Consider the following 24,382-nt stretch of genomic DNA (forward strand, 5'->3'; position numbering starts at 1 on the left):
AGCAATGATCTTCCTAGGAATGTTAAGGGCCTTGAAGTTATCTGTCTCGATTGATACAACATTTCGGATAACGTCCCTTTACGTTTAATCTGCAAGCCTAGGTTCCCATACTTTATTGGTTTGTCCATTTCAGTTTATCTAAAATTATGAGACGAGGTCAGTTGTCGTTGTCCCGTAGGTTGATATAAAATTTGGGTATATAGTTATTATAGATAACTATCCTTAATCTCCAAGCCTAGGTTCCCATACTTTTCTTTGTTTTTTCAGCTCAGTTTTTCTTATAGTGTGAGACAGCTGTACGGCGATGTTAATAATGGTAGCGGTTTTTTTATATTTAACTATATCGGTATGTGTAGCCACAAGAAATTTTGCAGTTATGGTCACCGTTGGGAATGAATACAAGCCTCTCTTCTTCTTATAGTAAATAGTTTAGGTATTAAGTTATATTTACTTTAACATAATAATAATAATACGAATTATCATTAGTTACATTTAGTACCACTCTTGTTGTAAAGACATGAAACACAATAGTGCCAGGTATGTCGTTCTGTATACAGCTACTCTCGGTTCACGTAAGTACGCGCTAGGTTACACTGTACATACTGCCCAGGAATATAATTGGATGAGAATGGCTTGTATATTAGGCATTCTGTTAGTAGGTCTGGTTTTAGACCTTGATTATCTTGTTCAGTAGTCTTGAATACCTGAGTGAAGTCTTGTTTAAACTGACGCATTCTTATGTTTCGCAACACCAGATGTCTTGTAGCCTGAGATCAAATGAGAAAGCACAGGTTGAGCCTGAAAAATGATGAATAAAATAAGTGCTTCGTTGCTTTTACTGTTGGAGAATCTGGAACTATTTTAAGACAGAAGTACAGTTAGACGTTCTATAAAATACTTTAAAAAAAACAAAGCTTATAAGTGTATAACAATAATAAATCTGTGTGATTAGAATATTTTTTTTACCAATTTTTTTTTATTAGCGCAATTTTATGCTTTTAGCTTTCTCAATACGCTATGGTCCTATCACTTGTCTGGACCAGTTGGAAAGGGGGAGAAAGAACGGAGTATCTGGGTGATGGCTTTTTAAATGTATTTAAAAAAATGAACGACCTGAAATCGAACTTGTGGGATAAAGCCGTCTTGGGATTCTCAAGCAAACACGGTAACCACTCTACTAGCGAATAGTGTATGTACATGGAAGATTGTAAAATTATCTATCGTTTCTATCTCATGTTTAATTTCACTAAGCCTCAGACGACAATGTTTAAAGCGAAATAATTGCAGCTTATACCACCACTTCAGTCAACTACAATTTGTTCCCTTGTTTGAAATACCAAAATAATGATTTATTACCAATAATTATCTTTTATCTAATTGTTTTTTTAGCGGCCACAGTAATGGGAAAAAGACGCTATTAGGTTTGTGCAAAATGTCCGTCTGTCCGTCTGTCATACTCAGATCTCGAAAACTAGAAGAGATATGAAAAATATTATTTCATCATTAAATCCGGCTTAAAAAGTTTAGGTGCAACGGCTACTTTTGGTTTTCTAAAAGCAAACCGTTTAATTTATAAAATTAATTATGCAAGCGATTTTTTTCATAAAAATACACCAATTCTAAAACAATTAGGTAAATTTAAGGGAGGCAATGTTACAATATGCTGACAAAGATGTATAGTTTTTGTGTATTTTCAGTATCACTAAGTCAAATATATTTATAAAATGTACAGGAAATGTTTACAACAAATATAAATAATAGTTAAAGATGTTTTTTTCTGGTTAACTAGCTGCTAAAATTAAAAGAAAACATTTCTGTTTGTTTATAAAGGCTAATAATGCACTTTGTATGTAAATATCATGCACATTTTTTAAAATGGACTTTTTAAGCAGCGACTTTCGTGCAGTAGCGTAACGTCGCAACACGATTTGGTGCTAAATCAGATTTTATTTATTTTTTTTGTTTAGTGCCCCCATCCGAATAAAAGAAGCTTATTTTTGTGCGTTTTGTCTGTTTGTCGGTCTGTCCGTCACGATTAGATTAACAAATAACACTAGAGGCTATTGTAAATCTGATTTAACCTTTAATTTTTCATTCAGAAATATTGCAAAAATTTAAAGTATCTATAATAGCTTGTTCCGGATGTTTTGTGAAAAACAAATCAATTCCAATGAATATTTGTTTGCTCTTCTAAGTTATAGTAGATTTTATTTCCATACTTAAACGTTGCAAGAAACACATGATCTTTAATATATTGTTCCGGTTTTTTAAATGTAAATAGCATATAAATGCTAAATAAAAATATCTATACTGATTTATATTTCATTAACTATAAAGTTGTTCCGGATATTGGTTTATAAAAAACAAATTTCTGTCAAATAATTATATTTTTTTCAAAAATATCGACAATAGGTTATTCAGGATTTTAAAATAAGAAAGTAATTTACTAGAAACGATTATTGAAAATAAAATTTTAGACTTATTTTACAGTTAATTTTCTTGCCGAAACATAAAAGTTGTTTAATAGGTAAAGAATGTTCCGGATTTTGTTTCGAAAAAGAAATCGACCTACATTACCTTAATTTTTTTACAAATCGTCGCCAAAAAGGATCCTAATTTTATATGAAAAATCTAATAACGCTAATAAATATTAGAAATCCCTCTTCTAATAAATAAAATAAATAATTTTCTCATTTACGAAAATTGGTTGTTCCGGATTTTTTATGAAAAATAGTTTAACTCTATTTATGTAAAATCGCACTTCTCTCTTACACTACATTTAACTTTCTATCTAAAACGTTAGAAAATCTAATTATCGTTAATATTATGCTCCGATTTTTTAAGGAAAACAACTTCCTAACACCAAAGTATGGTTTGATAAAATCTCCATAAAGGTATGGTACATCTAATTTTCATAACAGACCATCCCACAAATTTAATTAACGGCATTTGATTAATCTGGAATTCTTTTTTTTTTTCTCACTATAAATATATAAACATCCGGAACAATCTATTATAGAAACTTAAAACTAATGCGATGTTCCGGAAGGGAAATTAAATTGTAATCAGATTTTGAATAGCTTTTAGTCTTTTTTTTTCTCGCTATTAACATAACGGACAGACAAACTGACTGACAAAACAAAAAAAAAGCGTCTTTAATCCTTTTAAGTATATATTAATATATATATTAAGTCTAACTAGCCCATCGAAATGAAATGCTAAAAGAACAAACTCGGTGCACCAATGTCTATGATCCCTCGAGAAGCTGCTCGTATAGATGACAGTTTTTAGTCTAACTAGGACGTGTGACGCAATGGAATTTTTTTCCTTTGACGTCATATGGAGTTAATTCAATAAGTGAAATGCTAAAAGATCTCACTCGGTGCACCAATGTCTATGAACACTCGACAAGCTGCTCGTATAGATGACATTTTTAGTCTAGCTAGACCGTGTGACGTAGTGGATTTTTTTCCTTTGACGTCATATGAAATAAATTCTTTAAATGCTAAAACAACTCGGTATAGTAATGTTTATTAAACCTCGTAATGTGACTCGCATTTTAAAAAGACATAATAGATTTAGATCTAATCTGGACTTTTAACACTAGATCTAGATTTTTTTTTACACTAGAGCTAGATTTTTTACACTAGATCTAGATTTTTTTTCTTACACTAGAGCTAGATTTTTTAAACTAGATTTAGATTTAAGTTCTAATTAAAATCATTATAGAATCTAGATCTAGAATTTCTTGGTCTAGTTTACAATGTTTGTTGTTTTACATGTTTCGGATGTTCCTTCAGAGTTGTAGTCCAAACCTCCCGTAGGACGACGGGGGATGGGAGCGGGCAGGGTTTGAACCTGGGACCATCGATGAATCCAAACGACAGTCCAGCGCGCAAACCGCACTACAAGACAGCCATGATTTAGACTAGATCAAGATCTATCATTTTAATTTCTAGGCTTAAAGTGTAGATTTTTTTTATAAAGTCTAGGTTGTCAATATGTCAATATTGCAATGTTATAAAATACTAAAACTAATCTACTATTTTAATATTTAGATTTTGCAATTAGTCTATTAATTGATTATCTAGTGTTTTTTTTTATATAAATCTGATCTAAATTACATCTACATTATCCCAAATATATATTTTAGATCTAGATCTATTAGATATAGATATTGAGAGTGCTAAATTAGTAGTTTAATTTAGGTAGATCTACTTCCTCATTCTAGTTCCATTTAAGCCTAAATAAAAATGCTCAATACCAAAAGATTATCTAAAATCGCTCTTCTGACATATTGTACATATCCGGTAGTTGTCATTCCGTAATGTGTAGATATATTATCAATAGTAGGCTATTAGTTTGTAACCAGTTTGTCATTAGATTAAGAGCAATGCCTGGTTGTGCGGTTAGCGCGCAGAACTGATTATCTCTACGGTCTCGGTTTCATACCCTGCTCGATGCCATCCTCAGTCGACCAGCGAATATGCGGATCCGACAGTGATCCGTCTTCCACGGGGGCCGCCTCTGAGTTTGTGTGGCAACACTAACTCTCTTTGTAATCTTGTTTTGTATTGATTTTTGTGTTGTCAGTTAAAATAAATAGTTTCGCGAAATTTCAGCTTGATCGGAGATTGGTAGTCGGAGGACTAACGAGACAGAGTGACTTGATAAAAGCTTTATAAAAAAACACTGAAAAACTTGTAATGTTTATTCGATCTAAATACATTTTCCTGTGCAGAGAAAACCGCTTAGTAAAATATTGAACATGCCTAGTTAGTGTTTTACAAAGTCTTTATGTGTGTAACGATTTTATTTGTGCGTGTATAAGTGTATGTTTGATTGAATGATAATGGGACTAGGTTCGCTGAGCTGAGTTGCGTAAGAAATCGAATCCTAGGGGAGCAATTCTTCTTTGCTGTGGGCGAATCTACTAACTGAGTTGATTTGGTAGCTAAAATTAGCAAAGTATTCCGACGGCTTATTGCTCTACCCAGACCATTGATATTGAACTTCAGTATTATTGAATGTTGAATAAATTATTAGCAGCCATCCGAGGACGACCTGCTGTTGGAAATTATTGACGAAGTATGGACATTGGTTCTCAAAGTCTCGTGGACCACTGCCCATTTGAAACAAACGTATCATCGACTGCTATCATTTCATCTTTGGTTGAGTTGAAAAGTTGAAAAGTAAGTCTTTAAGATCTAGAGATAGTAAAGTCTATGTATGTGCTACAGTCAAGGTCAAGGTCTATTCACATCTTTCTCTTAAAATTAGTTCATTTTCTTTTTGGTCCGGAAAAAGCAAACTCTGACAATCTCTGACAAACTCTGACAATCCATAAGAAATTCTTGCGACGTGTTTCGTCACGTGATATCTGGCCAGAGAAAAGAAAACTGAGACAAAAACATTTTTTTAATTATTTTTTTTTGCAATCTTTCTCTTTGATTGCTGGATTGTTATGTACAGACCCAAAGTCTTTTTTCTTTATCACTCAATTAGCAGCCAGGTTTTTTTTTTACTTGCATTCTATGTTTGTTCTTTTCCTAATAAATTTAACACTTCTCTCTCTCTCTCTCTCTCTCTGTCTGTCTCTCTGTCTCTCTCTCTCTCTCTCTCTCTCATATTAGATTTTTGGGACATAACCAGACCTTTTTAAACTTAAAATTTGTGTACTATGATTTGTACTGAAGCCCATTATGGGTCGCTATTTTATGTAGGACAATTTTTACAAGACATTCAGTCAAATGAATAAACATTTGTTATAGAATCGCGTTTGAGTTCTTTTGATGGATGGGTATATGGGAGATGGTTTATATGCTTCCGTATCAGTTTTACCCCCCCCCCCCCCGATACATTATTTCACACGTTAAACTGTTATGCAATCAGTCGCTAGGCTCCATTGGATCAGATCTCCAACATATAAGATCACTATGACTATTACTAGTCCAACTCTACTACGGGAATAGCGATAAATACATTTCATTTATTTGTTGATCTAAATTTAGACGAGCAGGTTTTGAATAAATGGCGAATTGTTTCGATGCTTCTTTATATTTTTACAAATTTCATTGTGGGCCAACAAATCCACCTCGCCTAGTGCCTCCAATTATCTAAGGCCGTCGGTGACGTCATAAATTAGACCGAATTGATTTTACAGACATAATAATATATGTAAATTATCTTATAAATAGTAAAATACTAAATTGATATGTGAAGATTTCGTCTCTCAATGAAAAACCTGAGTGTATAAAATAAATAGAAGGTTTGGATACCTTCACAATCTACATGTTTCCTTGGCTCATTGGTCTAGTCAGATGACACGCGAACAGTAATTGGGTCCAACAGTAATGTTTCTCCTGACATGACAGAAATACAAAGATGGCAGCGACTAAGTTCCCCCCTGTTCCCTCTTCTCTTCTACGTTCTTGAGTGAAACAAGAATTCCTGAGTCTCCCTGGAGACGAAACCTTCTCTTAACACAGCATCTCTCGTCCTGTTAACTACTGTTTAAAACTAGACTAATGGTCTAACACTGTACACTTTTTGACAGTAACGAATATTAAAGACAATTGGCTCACTCTCCCCAGACAGCCAAATTTTCAAGAGTAAATATATTTTGTTTTACACTGCCATCCAATTTGGCGAAGTGATATTTCAAAAAGTTCCTTATGGTCGCCCATTAAACAAGAACTACTTTCTTTCTCGTCTGATATTTTGTATAGAAAGTACTCCCTCTTTTAAACAAATAATTAGCAACAATTAAATTAATAATTCCATCAGGCGTGCTGGATTAACTTTTTAATTAGGCCACTACCAACATCTTGTCGTTAACTTGCTCGTAGCTTGCCATTGTAACATCAAACAAGAATAAGTCTGGTAAGCACCGGTAGATTAATAGAAATAACAGACTCACATAATACATGTTTTATTAAAAAAAACGGGGGTGCAATAAATAGTTGTGTTTTTTTTTTAGCGAACTAGTAATATAACAAAGACATAGAGGATTCTATCATGAAGAAGGCATACTTTTACTTGGTTTAAGAAGAAATACAATGACTATTAGAAAGTAGTTCTTCGACATTCAAAATTGTGCATTGTGTCCACTTTAGTGAGGACTAAAATAACCTTTGATATGAATACTGGGTATTTATGTTTTCGTTCAAAACCAAGTGTTTAACCCAGAGTTTCCTGTGGTTTCCTGAGCTATCCAGTAATGTTGTATGACACTCCCTCGGCTCTTAGATTAAACAGATCTATATTTTTATCTTTTTATATTTTTGTATCCAATATTGGTACATGAAGAAGTAGATTTTTCTTGACTGATTTTATCACTATCTAATACAAGTCTCAGTACAGCTAGGACGTCTGATAGCTCAAGCAAAAAGCAAAATTAAAAAAAAAAATCTCTTGACTTTTCTAAAAAAAAAGTTTTTGTCCATTGATTCCATTAGACAAAAAATCTGGCACACGCACTGTGTACTCTCTCTTCTTGTAACCCAGTGTCGTGTAGCCTTCAGCAAAACTGGAACATGTCCCTGCACTAGTCTCCCTTGTCTGAAGTCTTTATGAACATTGTCTTGGAGTGGGTTGTGGAGAAAGCGTTTCAGTTATTGTGAGAACAGTTTTCCTCTTAACAGCTGGTTGTTTTGTTTTTTTACGACTGTGTTTTAGATTACAAAGTCGAAACTTCTAAACAGAAAAGTTCATATTTACTTTTCAATAAGTCTTAGAAGAGTGTCACTTTCAAAGTAACGGCATCGTTTTTGTAAATGTCGCTAATATTTAAAATTAAAAATCAGTATTACTGAACAGTCATTTCTGCTACAGCTCTACGAGTTAAAGGTCATCACTTTTATTACTGTATATCGCATTTTCATTTTCATTAAATAGGCTCATGCCATTCTGGGAATCACGTTTCAATTCCTTTGGTGGCTGCGTATCTGGGAGATGGTTTCTGGGCTTCCATACCTGTTTTACAAAGCTTATATCAACTCACTCTGTCTGTCTGTCTGTCTGTCTGGTAAAATGTTTGTTCACGTTATTTTTAAGACACCCATTATCGGATCAAGCTGAAATCATGCGCAATTATTTCTTTTACCTGATAACATAATAAATAAAAGAATTAACCAATTAGCTTATTTACTATTGGTAATTAATTGTTTTGTTTGGTATCTTGAACAAGGGAAAGAAATCGTACTTGACAAATGTGGTGGTATAAGTTGAATTAGTCCCCTTGAGGAATCTTGAGCCCTGAGTGAACTTTTTTTTATGCATTCAACAAGATACCCACTTCTTCCCCCCCCCTTTTTTTTTTTCACAGCAGGTTCAGACTAGTGATAGGATCATAGCGCATTGAAAAAGCTAAAAGCTAAAAACACTAGTTTCTTTAGTCAAAGTTTGTAAGCACCAGTTCAAGTGTTCACATTGATAGTAAAAGCCTAGCACGTCACCGTTTTGAAAAGAAATAATGGCCAAAGTTTTCAGAGACTCGACATTGACAATTTAAACCATACTATCAATGTATTCCATAAATAATCGAGTGTCCACATGTTGACTGGTGAAGATTAAACTATAATTGACCAAAATAGATCTGGCTTTGGTTAAAAAGTAATCTTTGGCCGACCTTTTTCTCTCTTTTCTTTTTTATGATTTCTATTTAGCGGGAGGAGCCATCATATCTTGTCACAGCACCCTCGTGACCTCTTCCTCTTAGCATTGTTATCACGGCCTCTTTTATTTCCTTAAGGGACTATCAAAGGCTGGAAACGGATCCAATTAGTTTTGATTGGCGAGATGTGACCTGAACTCTTGATTGCTGATATGAATGCTATCTGAACTGTTGAGCTCAATACACAGGTTCATCTCTTCAGCGTTCTATCGCCTTCAAGTCAATGTCAAGTAGTTGAAAAATGTGTTTTGTTTAAATAAGTTAAAAGCCTTAATCTTATAATAAGTTAAAAGCCTTAATCTTATAATAAGTTAAAAGCCTTAATCTTATAATAAGTTAAAAGCCTTTACGGATTACCAGAATTTTTTTTTAAATGTAAAGATTAAAACTAATAAAATCTGAATTATCATGAAGATTTAAAAAAAATAAATTTGAAATAAAAAAAATCCTACTAAGAAAACGCAGAAAGATAAAGGGTCTTCTTGTCTTACATGCTAGGACAAATTTATAGTGATCATTCTTTTGTAGTGCCACTAGAATGTGAAACTATAGGCTAAAGCAGCCAGGAATATTGGAATTTTTAAAGAACTATTGCAAGACTTTTTGAAAGTATGAATGGACCTCATCCACCAATCGTAAATAAACATTGAGCCACGTGCTTCCCTGTCTCTTCTATACAGCTTACGACCTAATTTGAATCAACAATGATTATCACGTGACTTTTTTTTCGTTGTTTTATTAATTTCGTTTTGCTTAATGAGGTCCAATGAAAGATGAAATAGTACAGCCCCGAAGCCAATGTCATTAAATCTGATCAGTCTTCATTGGAATCTTTTTGTCTTTCTTAGACAAACTTGAAATAGATTTGGGAAAAGAGTGAATATATCTCACACATTCACAACCTATTTTGGAATCTGTGATTTAATTATTTTTAAACAGTCCAGCGGATCTTCTTGCTATTGTGACTCGATCGATGCTTGAAAATAAATAGATTCATTTTTTCCTACTGAAATATTCTGACGAGGCTGGAGCTTAAATTATAAAAGACAAAAATAAAACTTTAGTTTCAAGTGCATTTACAATTTATGGTTTATGTTTTATGCATAATTTTAGAATCGCTGTTGTTAGGCGCCTCTTTGTAGAAAAGTGGAAACGGAGGTAACCCTTAAGTAATCAACTAACACAGACGAAAGGCCAACATATAAAGTTACTGGACGCTGGTGAAAGATGTGGACATGTGGACAGAGATGTTTAAAACGCAATGAAGGGAACCATCGAATGTCGCTAAGTGAAATATCTACTCCAGAAAGTAAACCAACCTCTCACTAAAGCTGCCAAGAGTATTCTGTGCAGTGGCATAGAAAGGGATATTGGCGCCCCGGGGGCTTGGCCTCTTTTGACATTCAACATCATGGCATAAGATGATGTACTTAATAAATATATAAAAGTTTAATGTGTGAAATACATGCAACAGGGTCACTAATTTACATAGCAACATGAATAGTAAGATAACATGGCATTGGCTTAAATTTAATGTAAAACGAAATTATGGCACTCATTTGGGGTTCACCTCGAAGACTTTTAAATTTAGACCTCCTCTACCCCACTCTAGCTACGCCACTGATTCTGTATTTACTTTCTTTACATTTCTTTACATTTCAAATCCTAGTCATGTTTTTAATAGTCGCGTCATTGTCGCTAAGCCAAAACTTCAAAACTTTAACCTTTTCATGAAACAAATAACTTCGCGCGTCAAATTCCTAATAGTTTCCAAACTCAAAATAATTATAAATCTCCTGTATCCCTTTATGTGTAAATTTAACATGTCGTGGAAGAGGAAATGAAACAAGTTATTAGAACAGAGTTGAATAGACTAGTCCAGAACAAACGTCGAAATAAAGAAAACACTTTAGCATAAAATACAAGTAAAATTGAGGAAAAAAATTAGCATAAAGACAATGGCGACTGTCATTCGTGAAGTCTGCTATGTTAGACATCAGCTCTCAAGACGCCACCAAGTTCGTTTAACAAATCGCACCTCGCTGCAGCATTTAAGTACAGGAGATTTGATCAAGAATAGCAAAGTATACGTAGTTACGTCACCACAGCTCGTGACGAAAAAGCATTCGCAGAAGTGACATTTATGTTTTAAAAAGATGAAACATTTACTGCTCCTTAAACTGTCCACTCCTGATAGCGGAAGTGAATCGTGGAAGACGGTACCATGCGTAAGCATGCCTGATTGGCTGGCAATTAGCTAGACAGGTCGATGGAAGTTGTGTCACATTTTTTTTCTAGCAGTTATTTTCAAGTTTATCGACAACATTTGTTTTGTGTCACGTGACGTGAATCTCGTCAACGTGATCACCTAATGCTTTCTCCTTTCATCTATTTATTCCCATGACCTGTCAAGCGTGGCCCTGGTCGGTTCGTTAGCTTCTCACCAATATTTGTCCGCACTGAACCAAACACACTACGTGGCTTAAATGGAAAGTTATTTTTTAAAAAGGAGCCTTCTTGCTATAAGTCCCTCAAATGTCTGCGCTGTAACTCTAAATCTAGTTCCTTATCCTCTCTTCAATCCACACACCCCCCCTCCCACTCAATCCATTTCCAATCGTTTCCGATATTAAAGCTCGAAGTTCTAGCGTTAAATCAATATGCTGATTGGTCTAGCTGAGATGTCTGCATTAAATCAACAGGGTGGGTCGATTAGTTGATGGGTTGGCAGCGCCTCAACTCAGAGAACCGTTTTTTCCTTTTCTTTTGTGCTGTGTCTTTGGGGAGCCATCCATAATGGCGGTCCTAGTAAATATGTTTGTGATCTAAATATTAATGAGTTACAATAACAAACTAAGACTGGCCATGTTTCTTATAAACAGGCCGAAGATTTACTACAGAGGCAATTATAAATGCGCTCATCTCAATACCATTAGCAAGCGTCTGACCGTAATCTGTGCTATATATATCTAAAACTTAGAGAATGTTTTCTGTGTAACAAGTTATTTTATATTTTTTTTAGTGCCTGCTTTACAGTAAGCATTGTCATTTCAAACATCAGGTTTCCGGAAGTCTATATTTTTCTCGGTGACTAGAAAAGGCCCTTTTGGACGCTTTAACCCTAACTTTATAACTAACCATTTGAAGCATGACCCCCACCAACGAGTCACCGTGCCCCGCTTTCTTCCCGACACCAGCTTATCCCAATAAAGAATTGTTGTCATTCAAATTGGCTTTCAAATAGCTTCCGGTGGTGTCACTGATCCCAAGGCACCCTCCCAAAACTAAAAAGAGTGACTAGCTGGGAACCGCTGAACAGTCACATGTTAGATGTCAAGACTAGATGTCAGGACTAGATGTCAGCTAGTCAGGACTAGATGTCAGGACTAGGACTAGATATCGGGACGAGATATTTAGCTAGATATTTATGAAGTAACAAACATTAAACGATGAAGTCAGAAGTATATTAAGAGACTTTTAATCCACAAAATGATCAGAATTAGACAGCTTCTATGGTGTATATTAATTAATCCAGAAGTATATTAAGAGACTTTTAATCCACAAAAATGATCAGAATTAGACAGCTTCTATGGTGTATATTAATTAATCCAGAAGTATATTAAGAGACTTTTAATCCACAAAATGATCAGAATTAGACAGCTTCTATGGTGTATATTAATTAATCCAGAAGTATATTAAGAGACTTTTAATCCACAAAATGATCAGAATTAGACAGCTTCTATGGTGTATATTAATTAATCCAGAAGTATATTAAGAGACTTTTAATCCACAAAATGATCAGAATTAGACAGCTTCTGTGGTGTATATTAATTAATCCAGAAGTATATTAAGAGACTTTTAATCCACAAAATGATCAGAATTAGACAGCTTCTGTGGTGTATATTAATTAATCCAGAAGTATATTAAGAGACTTTTAATCCACAAAATGATCAGAATTAGACAGCTTCTATGGTGTGTATTAATTAATCCAGAAGTATATAAGAGACTTTTAATCCACAAAAATGATCAGAATTAGACAGCTTCTGTGGTGTATATTAATTAATCCAGAAGTATATAAGAGACTTTTAATCCACGAAAATGATCAGAATTAGACAGCTTCTATGGTGTATATTAATTAATTCAATAGCCTCTAACCTAAACCAGTTGAGGACAAAAGCTGTGTCTGCATTAGTTATGGCAAAAAATGCAGGTTAGAACTGGGTCTGCATGGTCACTTGAACTGCTGCAATCATCCTTCATTTTGGAAGTCCTCTATTACTTAATTCTATATTCGTCTGCTTTATGTATGGAGGCGCGGTGGACGAGTGGTAAAACGCTTGGCTTAAGAACCAAATCCTGGTCAGGACCGGGATTTTAAATTCGGGATCCTTAGGGGCGCTTTGAGCCCATCAAGCTGTAATTGGTGCTGGCCTCATGACACCCTTGTTAACCGTTGACCACAGAAAGCTGTTCTACAAATATCAGGAAAGACATTTTGTTTCCATCTGCCCAATAGATAGCAATGTCTGAAATAGGATAAGTCTTTTTATTTTTCAATCCGTCTACAAACGAAGAAATGTAACTCGTCTTATACGCCTATCACGGCTATTTTATTCAGGGATAAGAAAAAAAAAGTTTTTAATTAAAACTCATATCTCCTGAAACTGTCAAATTGGTTGAAGTGACATCCTAGATTTATGGGTAGACTGTTAGAGAAATCTTAAAATCTTTAACAGCTGTTTGGTATCTACTTTCAAGAAGAAAAAAAACATTTTGCTTAATTGAACATATAATAAGGCTTGTCTTCGAATCCGAAGATTAGTGAGGAAAGCAGTATTTCCCGTGGCTGCGCAGCCCCAGCTGTGACCTACATATTTTGCCACACACTGGGCAAGCATAACCATTGTCCGCAGGTTGTCGATTTAGATTTTCTTTTCGCCGTCTGTGTCTGTCCTCGGCAGCGGATTTTCTTTGGTCTCAAATGTGTATTCCGCGGTCTTTTTGAGTGATCTCCATCTGTCTTATTCTGAGAGATCACATGCAAACAGGTGTTCTCTTCTATGTCAGCTAAGGCAAGTTGGCGCCTAAGCAAGCCTTTGAAGCGTTTCCGTTGGGCGCCTCTATTACGTTGACCACCTTTTAGATCACCAAAAAAATTAGACTGCCTTTGGCATACGTTCGTCTCCCATACGGGATACGTGCCCTGCCCAGCGTAACTGTCAGACCATAATTTATGGTAATTGAACATATGTAAACTTGTTCATTTCGATTGGATGACAAAACCATGATCTTGATCATTTGGATTCCATAATTTGAACGCTATTTATAGTTGCCAATCTAATTACATAAAGTTCATGGGCGTAGCCGGGGGGGGGGGGGGGTTCTTGGGGTTCAAACCCCCCCCGAAATGAAATCTCCCCCTTGGGGGGGGGGGGGAGTCGGAATTTAGTGACTGATTTTTTGCTTTGATTTTGTTTATTTTAGGTGAGATTTTAATACTAAACCATCACTTGCCCCAGCACAACCAAAGGGGTTTTGAGTTTAAAAACCCCTACCAGGGGGGTTCGAGTTTAAAACCTCTACCAGAGCGGTTCGAGTTTAAAAACCCCTACTAAGGGTTTTGAGTTTAAAACCCCATACCAGGGGTTTTGAGTTTTAAACCCCCTACCTGGGGTTTTCGCAGTTAACTCCTCCTCTTCTATAAAACAAAACAAAAAAAAATGCAAATGAAAATCCCCTAATTCCAAGAGCACAGTTAAGGAAGATTTTGATTTTAAAACCCCGTCTAAAATTTACGATAAACCCCCTCTTTAATATAAAAAAAAGGTAATTACGCATTCAAAATGTTATGAGCGTAGCTAAATGGGTTTTGACTCAGTTTTGAAGGTAAAAAGTACCTCTTTAATAATAAAAAAAATAAAGCAAATTATCCACTAAAAATGTTATGATTGTAGTCTATGGGGTTTTGAGTTTAAACTCCCCTCCAGTGGAGTTTGAAGCTAAAAAGTACCTCTTCAATTTAAATAAAAGAAAATTACTCACTCTAAAACCCCATTCAGAGGGGTTTGGTGCTAAAAATACATCTTCAATATAAAAAAAAAAAGCAAAAAAAAAGCAAATTACACACTAAAATTATTTGAGCGTAGCCAAGCCTATCGGGGGTTTTGAGTTTCTTCTACAGATGGCTTTTTTTTAAAGTTTAAAACCCCTCCAGATGGTTTTGAGTCTAAGATCCCCCTACAGAGCATTTTGAGGTGGAAAACCCCCAACAGAAGATTTTGACGATAAAACTTCTCTTTTCGATATAAAATCTAAAGCAAACTACAGTCACTTAATTCCAAGAGCGTATTCAAGAGAGGTTACACATTTTTACCAGTGGCAGGGCTCCATTAATAAACTGCAGTGAATAGTCGTCTGCTGAAATTGAAAAACACTAAATGTGGCTCAACAAAGATGGCTAAGACAGATTTTAGGAGTCAGTTATAGAGATCGAATCTAAATCAAGGAAATCCTATGCCGAACTGTGAGTCGACCCCTTAGTAAGATTGTGAGAGAACGACGCTTGAGGTTTGCGGGACATGTTCTCCGACAAAATGAATTACGCATAAGAAGAGTTGCAATGATATCCTAGTACAACTTGACGCCACTCATTCATGGAGGTCCTCATGGTAGGTGGGAAGAGGCTTCAGACATTACCAGTGACAGATTTTTGTGGAAACAGCTTGACGTCAAATGCTCCGAACGGCGTGGGAGGGTCTAAGTCAGTAAGAATATTACATTAGGTTTTTGAAATAAAACTTTTTAATAGCAGGAAAATGGACTGTAGATACCTCAGAATATGCATTTTGTTGGTTTTCAATATCAGAAATAGTGCTTGGCGGCGGTGCTTCGCCCAGACCCCTTTGCTAGTAATGTAGGGGAATCTACAATTTTTTCACTAACTCATGGAAGAACCTATTCTAGGGCACAATAAACGTCTTCCGAAAGAATGAAGGGTCAGAATGTTATAAAGATTATGTACACACACACACACACATAAATACATATAATTTTTTTTTCACGGGAGCGGGGGTTAGGGGGGAGGGGTAGAAAAAAATTTACCCCCCCCCAAACCCCCCCCCCCCCCCCCCCCGAAAAAAAATCCTGGCTACGCCCATGATAAAGTTATATGGTCATAGTCTACAAAGATACAATTTTATATCACACATAGTCTTAAATACAGGGACCATTAAGTGTACATTTATTATTTTCTTTAAAAACGTTATTTAAAAAAATAGCCTTAATAAGGTTAAAGATCTACTTTAGAAAATCGTTAATTTAAAGATACGATCAATGATCTTCCAGATGACAATCTAAATGACATCCACTTAGTTTGCTTGTCAAACAAGAAATGCGCGTTCTCCTAAATGAGACGCTAATTAACAATTTAGCTGTTATTTTTTAATTGGACCTCGTTCGTCGGCTCGAGACACATTTTTACAGCCTGGATTGCTATCGTCTTGCGATGTTGCTTGGATGACATTGGCCAGGAACAGCCTGGATTGCTATCGTCTTGCGATGTTGCTTGGATGACATTGGCCAGGAACAGCCTGGATTGCTATCGTCTTGCGATGTTGCTTGGATGACATTGGCCAGGAACAGCCTGGATTGCTATCGTCTTGCGATGTTGCTTGGATGACATTGGCCAGGAACAGCCTGGATTGCTATCGTCTTGCGATGTTGCTTGGATGACATTGGCCAGGAACAGCCTGGATTGCTATCGTCTTGCGATCTGACTTGGATGACATTGGCAAGGAACAGCCTGGATTGCTATCGTTTGCGATGTTGCTTGGATGACATTGGCCAGGAACAGCCTGGATTGCTATCGTCTTGCGATGTTGCTTGGATGACATTGGCCAGGAACGTGCTCATGAATGTTTTGGCGTTTTGTTTTTGTTTTGTTTTTGTTGTAAGTGTGAACATATTAGAATAGATTCTCATCTAAAGGCACACGCACATTATCTCTGATGGGTCGCGGTGGCTGAGTGATTAAGCGCTTGGCTTCCAAACCTGGGGTCCCTGGGTTCGAATCTTAGTGAAGACAGGAATTTAGAATTCTGGGATTTTGAAGGCACCCCTGAGTCCACTCAACTCATACGGGTACCTGTCTTTAGTTTAGGAAATAAAAGTGGTTGGTCGTTGTGCTGGCCACAAGACACCGTGCTCGTTAACCGTTGACCAAAGAAACAGATAACCTTAACATCATCTGCCCCATAGATCGCAAGGTCTGAAATGGGAACTTTAACTTTACTTTTAGATTCTCAAAAAAAAAAAGAATAAATCGCAAACTCAAACTGTATGGCCATATCACAAGGTTTTCAAGGCTCGCAAAGACCTTCCTGCAGGGAACTGTAGCAGGGAAAAGAAGAAGAGGCAGAGAAAGCGATTAAAGGATAACAATAAGGAATAGACATGCCTGTCATTGGAAGAGGTTCTAGTCAAGGCAGAATTCAGAGAGAATGGAGAAAGACGGTCGATAGATCATATGTGACGCCCCAACGGTCTAACAGACTAAGGGATAGCTTAAGGCTAAAAATGATAAGTTGTCAAGAAGATTTCTCTCACAAGATTGAGTCGCTTGTATATTATCTTACCTTGTATATTATCTTATCTCGTATATTATCTTACCTTGTATATTACCTTATCTCGTATATTATCTTACCTTGTATATTACCTTATCTCGTATATTATCTTACCTTGTATATTATCTTATCTTATATATTTCACTTAAAAACTTTGTGTAATAATAAACTTGATATAATTATACTGTTTGAGCATTTAAAGTGTTCGCCCACTTTGAAGGTTTCAAGCTACACGTGTATGATACTAAAAATACTAAAATACCGGATGTTTGTGTCATTAATTAAAAGATATATCACGTAATAATAATAATACAAATTCATATGGTCATATTTCATAAAAATAATGTAACAAAATACTTTTGAAAACAAATATTTTGAAATCCCTGGTATATAACAACTAAACTGACAATTTGACCTTTTCCTCGATAAAAATGTTTTTAGAAAATAAATTTAATATTTCTGATATTGTTTTTTTTTAATGAGAAAAAGTATAAAAAAAAAAACGAGCTGTTCTAAAAATAACAGGATTGACATTTTGTTTCCAGTGAGGCACGCCTTCCCCTCCCCCCCCCCCCCCATTTCACATTACTAATGTGTCATACATTCGGACTGGCTAGTGTCCGAAAATAACTGTAACCGTGGGCTAACACCGATTATTTTATGTCTTTCGATTGGATGACAATATCGTTCACGTGATCTTATTGCTCTATTCTGATTTGCTAATTTGACTGTCACGTGCAATTTCGCAATTTCGACTTATTTCCTAATTTAAAATTGTTGTTTGACCTAGATTTAGATCTTTGTAATGTATCACACTTTTAAACATAGTCATCACCCAGACTTGTTATGGAGTGTGTGTGTGTGTGTGCGTGCGTGTGTGTATCATGGGCGTAGCCAAGGGGGGGTGTGTGGTTCAACCCCCCCCCCCCCCCCGAAATTAAATCCCCCCCCCCCTTAGGGGGGGGGATTTGAATTTAGTGACTGATTTTTTGCTTTGATTTTGTTTATTTTAGGTGAGATTTTAAGACTAAACTATCACTTGCCCTAGCACAGCAAAGGTAGTTTTGAGTTTAAAACCCCCTACCAGGGGTTTTTGAGCTTAAAACCCCCTACCATGGGGGTTCGAGTTTAAAACCCCCTACCAGGTTTTTTTGAGCTTAAAACCCCTACCAGGGGGGTTCGAGTTTAAAACCCCCTACCAGGGGGGTTCGAGTTTAAAACCCCCTACCAGGGGGGTTTGAATTTAAAACCCCCTACCAGGGGTTTTCGCAGTTAAATTCCACTCTTCTATAACACAAAACAAAAAAATGCAAGCTACAAACCCCCAAATTTCACGAGCACAGTTAATGAAGATTTTGATTTTTAAACCCCTCCAAAATTTACGATAAACCCCCTCTTCAATATAAACAAGGTTACAAAAGACAGTTTGTGTTTCCACACAAACTCAAAATCGGCCCCCGAAGTAAAATGTTTTACATAATTCGGATAATCCTTCAGAGTTGAAGATAGTTTACTTCCTAGTCCAAACCTCCCGCAGGACGACGGGGGATGGGAGCAGGCAGGGTTTGAACCTTCGATCGTCGATAAATCCAAACGACAGTCCAGCGCGCAAACCGCACGACCAGTGGTCCACCCAGGTAGGCTTCAATATTTTCAGAAAGAACATCCGAATGAAATTATATCAAAGACAAATGAGAGATAAGAATGGAGAAAGAAAGTTAACAGATCTTGTGTAGTGCCCCAACCGTCCCGCAGATCAAAGGATACGTGAAAGTGAATGTAAAGTTAGATGTGAACCTGGCCTAACTAGTTTGTGGTCTATAGGGCAGATGATGTAAAGTTCATCTGTTTTTGTGGCCTACGGTTAACGAGGGTGTCATGTAGCCAGCACAACGACCAACCGCCTTTGCTTTTCCCCAACTAATGTCAGGTACTCATTAGAGCTGGGTAGACTCAGAAGTTGAAAATCCCAGTCTTCACCAGGATTCGAACCCGGGACCCTCGGTTCGAACTAAATAAGTTAATTGTTTTGAAAAGGCTCAAACTCATATTCAAATCCTAAAAAAAAAAAAAAAAAAAAAAAAAATTCCGCTATATAGAAAAAATGTTCACAAAAATGATGTTTATAAGTGTCACGTACACTGTATCAGCCAAGGTCTGCCGGCAAGGTCAACTACCTCGGGAAAAACCAGCCTTGCATTAGTTTCATTTTCGAAATGAATTTCATTGGTTTCAAAATATTAATTATTATGTAGATGTTGCATTTATTGGTTGGTTTTGCAAGAGAAGGTTGTTGATCACGTGATGACGCTCTAAAGACCGGATGAAGCGTGTAGCTCCCAGCCAGTCTTGTACGGAAGGTGTTGGTGTAAAGATGTACTAAGTCGGTTGTAAATATTTGTAGGGATAAGATCTAACTTGTATGTAGTTAAGAATATATATTTTATTCGTATCAAGACTCAGATATATTATTTAATAGATCAGTTATTCAAGTACATTTTAGCATTGTAACTATTTTGTGTATAGTGTTTTCAAGTTATTAATTAAAGTAATTGTTTTTGAACGGAGAGAAGTTTCTTCATTGAATTTAGATCGTACTTAGATCATATTTGTCAAGTTGTAACTCCTAAACCTAGATGATCCTCTTATTAATTGGCAACATTCTGTATGATCGTATCATCAACATAGATCTGTCTACTTCTATACGATCATCATATCGAAAGATCATTTTAAGATCCTCGGCAATCACGGTCATTGATGGTGCAATATAGTTCAAGTCTGATCGTGACAGTAGCGTAGTGTTTGGGTGTGGCATCAACACCATTGATGATCGTGACAATAAGATTACTATTCGTCTTAAATTAGGTCTAACATATAATGCATACTAATTAGCTTTTTCTTATAAAAAACTGCTTGCATAATTGATTTTAAAAATTAGAATTTTCGCTTTCAGGAAAAAAAAAGTAGCCGTTGCATCAGAACTTTGAATGGTCTAAAATATTGTGAAGTCGGATTTTCAATATCTCTTCTAGTTTACGAGATCTAAACGGGACGGACGAACAGACGGACAGACATTTCACACAAAACTAATAGCGTCTTTTCTCCTTTCGGGGGCCGCTAAAAAACGAAAATTACGCACAAAAAATGTTATGAGCTTAGCTAAATGTTTTGAGTTTAAACCCCCTTCAGAGGGGTTTGAAGGTAAAAAAAATACCTCTTTAATATTAAAAACAAAGCAAATTATACACTCAACATGTTATGAGTGTGTTCAAAGGGGTTTTGAGTTTAAACTCCCCTCTTCAATATAAAAAAAAAAGAAAATTACACACTCAGAAATCTATGAGCGTAGCCAAAAGGGTTTTGAGTTTAAACCCCCCTTCAGTGTGGTTTGATGCTAAAACATACCTCTTCAATGTAAGAAAAAAAGCAAATTACGCACTCAAAATGCTATGAGCGATGCCAAAAGGAGTTTTGAGTTTAAACCCCCCTTCAGAGTGGTTTGATGCTAAAACATACCTCTTCAATATAAAAAAAGCAAATTACACACTAAATTTATTTGAGCGTAGCCAAGACAATTGGGGGTTTTGAGTTTAAACCCCTCTCCTACAGATGGCCTTTTTAAAAGTTTAAAACCCCTTCAGATGGTTTTGAGTTTAAAATCCCCCTACAGAGCGTTTTGAGGTGGAAAACCTCTATCTTCAATATTATTCTAAAGCAAACTACAGTTACTAAATTCTATGTCCGTAGCTAAATGGGGTTTTGAATTAAAAAAACAACAACATAGCTCAAGAGATTTTTTAGTTTAAAACCCCCAACAGATGATTTTGACGATAAAACTTCACTTTTTTCGATATAAAATCTAAAGCAAACTACAGTCACCTAATTCCTAGAGCGTATTCAAGAGAGGTTACACATTTCTACCAGTGGCAGGGGCTCAATTAATAAAGTGCAGTGAATAGTCATCTGCCGAAATTGAGAAATATTAAATGTGGCTCAACAAATATGGCTAAAACAGATTTTAGAAGTCAGTTATAGAGACAGAGCGTCGCAAGAGCTTTGCGGGACATGTTCTCCGACAAACTGAATCAGGCATAAGAAGAGTTGCGATGACATCCTAGTACAACTTGGCGCCACACATTGATGGAGGTCCTCGGAGCAGGTGGGAAGAGGCTTCAGGCATTATCAGTGACAGATTTTTGTGAAAACACTTGACGGCAAATGCGCCGAATGGCGCTGGAGGGTCTAAGTCAGTAAGAATAGCACATTAGGTTTTTGAAATAAAACTTTTTAATAGCAGGAAAATGCATTGTAGATACCTCAGAATATGCATTTTGTTGGCTTTCAATATCAGAAACAGTGATTGGCGGCGGGGCTTCGTCCCGCGCTGGGGGAGCTCCTAGCGCTCCCCCAGACCCCCTAGCTGGCAATGGCGGGGGGTCTACAATTTTCCTACTAACTCCAGGAAGAACCTATTCTAGGGCACAATAAGCGTCTTCCAAAAGAATGATGGGTCAGAATGCAATAAAGATTATGTACACACATACATACATATAAATATTTTTTTCGCGGGTGGGGGGGGGGGGCGGCGGGGGAGGGGGGAGAAAAAAATCCCCCCCCCCCCCCCGAAAATAATCCTGGCTACGCCCATGGTGTACATATATATGTTGACTTTGAGAAGAGGTTAACGATTGGTTGTGAATGATGTAACATAGGTGACATTGCCGTCAGTTGGTCTTAGTTAGGGGAGACGACTCCAGAACATGAGTCTGAAAGGTTGTGTTATTGTAGTGAATTAGATTTTGTTAAGAAATATTATTACTTAAGTCTAGTACATTTATTTTATCTTATATCAACTTGAGTTTTGTCTATATTATAAATAAAGTCATATCTAGTATTGTTATTCAAGTTATTTGAAGTTTTATGAGTTAAGATATACTGAAAGCCTACAACGGTCTAGTAAAGTCGAGTTGTGGTGCTACAAGTCAACAACCGGTCATAACAAGACTACTCATGGAATAATCGACTTTTATTCATGTCTAGTCCTGAACAACACGAACTTACAACGCTAAATATAAAAAAAAAAGCTTTTGACTAATAATATTAAATCATTAGACTCCATTTCGCCCTACTTCAAAGTCACATTGTTTAGTATTTAAATTTCGTATTCATTACACTAAAATACTTACTAGGCCTATACTGACAGATTTACATACTTACATACTTACATATGTACAGATTACCTGTCATGTGAAGATCTATCGGCCTTTATAGAATTTATCATTTCTTTTAATTGGTTATTACATTGAAGGCTAGTACTCTCGAATAATCGGTATCTGTCACTTTTACTTTTAGACGGAAAAATGGTTCAAATAGTTTATAAGATGTCGGCTAGGCCACTAGACCCGTTTCATAGTCAACTTTCATTTTCATGTGAAAATAAATAAGTGATTAGGGAACAACTCGCCATGCTTGATATAAATCCAATGCACTAGATTAGTGATACACAAACTAGTGTATATATATATATATATATATATAATATAAATTCAACATTAACGAGCGCTGTGCTAGATCTAATAACCCTAACCCCACAAGACTATGCCGTTTATGATGGTTAAAAAATGTCTAGATTAAGATTACTTTACAGGTTAGCTTCTTAAAAAGTATCATTACTATTTGTATATAGAGGAGTCAACTACTATCTGTTGCTCGTAAAGAAATCGTCGAGAGTAACAAAATGTCATGTGTTTGTAGTTAGCACTACACTTTTGAAATGTGTTTGCACTCCAGTCTTGCACTTTGCCAGAATGAAGTATATAAATAGAAATGTAGATAGAAGCTGTCTGTATATTCAGATTGAGTCCAATGATTTCAACATTCAGGGTTGAGCTCAGCAGCCTTGCCAGTAAGGAGCCAATTTAAGCGCGTCTGGGGCTACTCCATCACCATTGATTTCAAATGGCTTTCTTTTAAATGCAGAGCCCCCCCCCCTCCACCTTTTATAAATCCACGCCTCTGCACCGCAGGGTGTGAACATGTTTAACTAGCTCATGATGTCATAAAGCTTACTAAAAATAATTTTAACAACACACAACTGTAACAGCAATTAAAACTATAACAACAACTATAACGCTAACGACAACTATAACCATGAGGACAATTATGACTTAAGCATCAATTATAACAATGACATCCATTACAACTGTAACATGGCCTCCTTCAGCCGCGAAACAAGAATTATAACTATAACAACAGTAATAGATATAACAGTAATAATAGCTATAACAACAATAATAGTTATAACAGCAATAATAGCTATAAGAACAATTACAAATATGACATCGCTAGCCACAACGATAACAACAATATAAAAAAAATATCATACTTTTGTAATTTTACTTGCACACTTCGCGTATTTCATTGACGTAATATAATTTCTGTTTGAAAGCGCTTATGAAGTCCAGACAAAGGCTAAAATAAATAGTCTCTTAGTGGTCAGATGTCAGTTAACTAGTTCAGAATGTAAAGAGAGGGAGAGACAGAGTGAGGAGAGACAGAGAGAAAGAGAAGCAGAGAGAGAGAGAGAGAGAAAGAGAGAGAAAAAGAGAGAGAAACAGAGAGAGAGAAAGAGAGAGAGATAAGATATCTCTCTTCTCTCTTTCCATACCAACCTTCTAAGAGAGAGAAAGAGAGAGACAGAGAAATAGAGAGATAGAAAGAGAGAGAGAGATAAGATATCTCTCTTTCCATACCAACCTTCTAAGAGAGAGAGAGAGAGAGAAAGAGAGAGACAGAGAGAGAAAGAGAGAGAGAGAGAGAAATAAAACAGATGATGGTGAAAATAAATGTGATCAAGACAGAAGAAGTAACAAGATCAATTCCTCTAAGTATGTATCGAATTATGATCAGGAAATCCTGCTAAACGATCTGCTCATTACATCACACAAATACATTGAGGTCATTACTTTTTGTTTTGATTCCAAGACAATATACATATGTTCTATTTTTAGCCATTCCTCAAAGATGTGACCTGGTACACACAAAATGACAACACAATGTTTTTCCGTTCACTGTTAGTTCAGAATGG

The 24,382-nt window shown here is 36.0% G+C and overlaps 1 protein-coding gene across 1 annotated transcript in view; it reads left to right on the plus strand.

The window, feature by feature from the left end:
- LOC106064278 (secretin receptor-like) overlaps nt 1–24,382 on the plus strand; it is a 106,606-nt gene that overhangs the window by 10,793 nt on the left and 71,431 nt on the right. The gene's annotated exons all lie outside the window — the stretch shown is intronic.

Source organism: Biomphalaria glabrata, chromosome 1 (genome assembly GCF_947242115.1).
Source record: "Biomphalaria glabrata chromosome 1, xgBioGlab47.1, whole genome shotgun sequence".
Classification (NCBI taxonomy): Eukaryota; Metazoa; Mollusca; class Gastropoda; family Planorbidae; genus Biomphalaria; species Biomphalaria glabrata.